At 37.2% G+C, this 3,835-nt stretch overlaps 1 pseudogene; it reads right to left on the reverse strand.

The window, feature by feature from the left end:
• Positions 1–2,633: 2,633 nt before the first annotated feature.
• LOC149402275 (secreted RxLR effector protein 161 pseudogene) lies at positions 2,634–3,230 on the reverse strand (annotated as a pseudogene).
• Positions 3,231–3,835: the final 605 nt, after the last annotated feature.

Below are 3,835 nucleotides of genomic sequence, written 5' to 3' on the forward strand. Positions count from 1 at the left end.
TTTTCAGACTTTTATTTTATTTGGGCTTATTTGTATTCTTTTATATAATATATATTCTTCACAAAATTTTGGTTACCTCATTTGAAATGCTAAGAACAAGAGTCGTTTAGAAATTTATCAAAAATCCATACTAGATTATCTCGTGGACGTCAAATTTTCTTCTTGAATTTCAGTCTGTCCAAACCAGAGGGTCATCTACATACAGCTTGCCGAGTGGTCCTGAACCCAGACAGGACCGCTCCCAAGCAAGATGGATACCTCGAAGTTGCGACCACTACAAACTCATCGTCGATGCTTCAATTCCTAAATCTTCAAACTACTTTGGAGTTGGAGCTGAGATTCGCAACTCTTCTGGACTGGTTATGGCTGCATTGGCTCAAAATCTTCCACGCAAATTCACGGTCAAAGAAGCTGAAGCTCTCGCTCTCCGCTACGGCTTATCTTGGGCTTTGGAAGTGTTTCTGCCTATCCACTTTGTGGAGTCAGATGCTAAGATGGTGGTACAAGCTCAGAAACTATCTTCAAGAATGAGTTTGGTTCCATTTTGTTGGATGTATCTAGTTTATTGTCTAACTTTCCAGGAGTAAAGTTGTCTCACACTCTATAGGGAAGTCAACATGGCAGCCCATGGTTTAGCAACTTACGCTCTTTTCATAGATGATAAACTCATTTGGTTGGAGGACTATCCTCCTTCGATAGAGTCTGTAATTAATCAAGAACGCTATGATTAATAATAGATTTCTATTTTTCAAAAAAAAAATCTCAACTTGGCCCTAATGTTTGAAAAGTCAAATTTACTTTTATTGGCATTATTTTAAGGGAAGATTGTGGTACGGTATAATACATTTTTATACTATAATTTGACCAGCGTGTTATGATATAGTACAAAATGTGTGGTATAGTACATTTTTATACTATATCGATATAGCAATTAAATAAATATTTGGAAAATTTTCATAAATTTCCTTTAAACTCTTACCCTCATAATAGAGTGTAAGAGTGTCCTCTGAATTTCAAAACGTAACAAAACTTCCCCTAAATTTAATAAATGTATCACAAGTTTCTCTCGTCTAAAAATTAACCGAAGTTGAACACGAAAAGACACGTGTCGCATTAGTAACATTGTTGGTGAGTATTAAAGTGCGAATTTATGATAATACCCTCACATTGGTGAAGAAATTAATAGTAGGAAATGATTGATAGAATTAGGGCTCGACAAATTCAATTGGGGTTTTTCAATTTGGGTGAAAAAATTAGGGCTCACAAAATCATGTCAAATGTTATGGATTCGGGCAGCAATAATAGTAAATCGGCAGGTATCGTCTATATGGAAGCAACAAAGAATCACAGCCGAATTGACACATTCAATTGGGGTTCAATTTGGGGGAAAAAAAATTAGGGCTCGCAAAATCCTGTCAAATGTCATGGATTCGGGCAGCAGTAATAGTAAATCAGCTAGGTATCGTCTATATGGAAGCAACGAAGAATCACAGCCAAGTGGACACAAGCGTGAAAGACCAAATTGTTTTGCTGTTTGGTTAGCATTGAGCAAACGTCGTGGACCGATGAAAATGTAGGATGAAGATTTTTCGGATGTCCTCAATACAAGGTAATGTTATTTATGCAATCTTCATGTTGTTTAATATGCAGAAAGATCGATATAAAAGGTGCGGTTTTTTAGAGTGGATCGATCCTCAAATGTGTAAGAGATCAGTTCAAATAATACCTAGGTTGTTGAGAAAGATAAATCAAATTGAAGGTCAACTATGTGATCTAAGGCAAAAGTTTGAAGAATAGCGAATAAAGTTTGTCACGACCCGCCGGCCGATGCTGCCGGCGGCGAGCCGCGACGGGCTGCTGCTGCTGCTGTGCTGACGTGAATTTAAACGTGTTTATAAAATTACCGCTATCTAATCGGTCGAAGTGTTGTAGATTACTTATACACAACTATAGTTTGTTTAAAATAAATTGCGGAAAGAAAACAAAACTAATTATTACAGACATAGTTTAAGCTAAATTTAAAAATATTACAGACCCAAAAAAGTGTGCTAGAAATTTTTTCTTTTAATTATACATATTTTTAAAATAACAAAAATATATTTTCAAAATATTAATTGTCATCTCATGTCAATGCTGAATATATATGATTTCCACCGACCTATCCTAGAACTCGATAAATCACCGACCACTTACGTTTTAGTGACTTAATCCAAAGATGGTATCTCACATATCATGTGAATACACTTACTAAGGTATATGCTAAGTACTAAGGATATATGTAAATATTTGTACAAATCAATTAAGTTTTACGCATTCTATTCTCAATCAGTTAATATAATATCATTATCATAATTAGTCTATGTGAGATAATTAACATAATCATATTTTCATGGGCATCACTCTAACAAAGGGAACCTAATATTAATTCCCTTTATTGGAAGCTAGATTATGTATCTGTATATCCCATTCCCTTCTAGTAATGATCAGGGTTCCTAAAAGATGCCTTATAGAAGATGTGTCATTTCCCTAAGCCCTATGCCCTCCATATGTCTGTTGAAAACAGCCTCTGGTAGCGTCTTGGTAAATGGGTTTGCCAGGTTGTCATCCGTAAGCATCTTCACCACGTCCACATCTCATCGGCTTACAATATCTTGAATGAGATGATATTTTCTGTCCACATGTTTTGTTCTCTTGTGGTTTCCAGGATCCTTTGAATTCGCCACAGCTCCACTGTTGTCACAATAGATTACTATTTTCTTATTAAGGGCTGGAACAACTTCCAGCTCAGTCATTAACTTTTTCATCCAGACCGCCTCTTTAGCCGCTTCCGAAGCTGCTATATACTCTGCATCTACAGTAGAGTCTGCGACACTGGTTTGCTTTACGCTTCGCCATATTACTGCCGCACCACCAAGAGTGAACACTGAAGCAGACGTGGATTTTCTAGAATCCTTGTCTGCCTGAAAATCAGAGTAAGTGTATCCACGTAACTCCAACTCTCCACTTGAGTACACCGACATGTAATCCCGAGTCCTTCTTAAGTACTTCAGAACATGTTTGACTGGTATCCAGTGTTGAACAACGGGGTTTGGCTGATATCTACTAACTACTCTCACTGCATAGCAGATGTCCGGTCTAGTGCACAACATTGCGTACATTAGACTTCCAACCGCAGAAGCATAGGGAATGTTTCTCATGTCCTCGGCTTCTTGAGGTGTCTTGGGAGACATCTCTTTGTCAAGGCCTACTTCATGTCAGGATTGCAATAAACCCTTTTTGGAGTTCTGCATTTTAAATCGAGCAAGAATCTTGTCGATATAAGATGCTTGAGAAAGCGCTAGTAGTTTGTTCTTTCTATCCCTTATGACTTGGATACCTAGAATATAACTAACATTTCCTAAATCTTTCATTTGGATTTGTTCAGCCAGCCCTTTCTTTATGTCAGTCAATATTCCTACATTTTTTCCAATGAGTAGAATATCGTCCACATAAAGAACTAGAAAAACCACAACTTTATCCCTGATTAACTTGTACATACAAGGTTCATCAGGATTTTTTTCGAAACCGTAGGTTTTGATTACTTCATCAAACCTTAAGTTCCAGGCCGTGGATGCTTGCTTAAGTCCATAAATGGACTTATGCAGCTTGCAAACTTTTTGCTCCTGACCCTCAACTATGAATCCCTCTGGTTGAGCCATATAAATTTCTTCTTCAAGATAGCCATTCAAGAATATTGTCTTGACATCCAGCTATACAATGGATAGAATAATCTTGATGGACTTCAACATGGCAACAGGGGACAATGTTTCATCATAGTCAACTCCCTCCCTTTGGG

Source organism: Urtica dioica, chromosome 3 (assembly GCF_054948205.1).
Source record: "Urtica dioica subsp. dioica isolate 48M chromosome 3, U.dioica_male_clone48M_v1_H2, whole genome shotgun sequence".
Classification (NCBI taxonomy): Eukaryota; Viridiplantae; Streptophyta; class Magnoliopsida; order Rosales; family Urticaceae; genus Urtica; species Urtica dioica.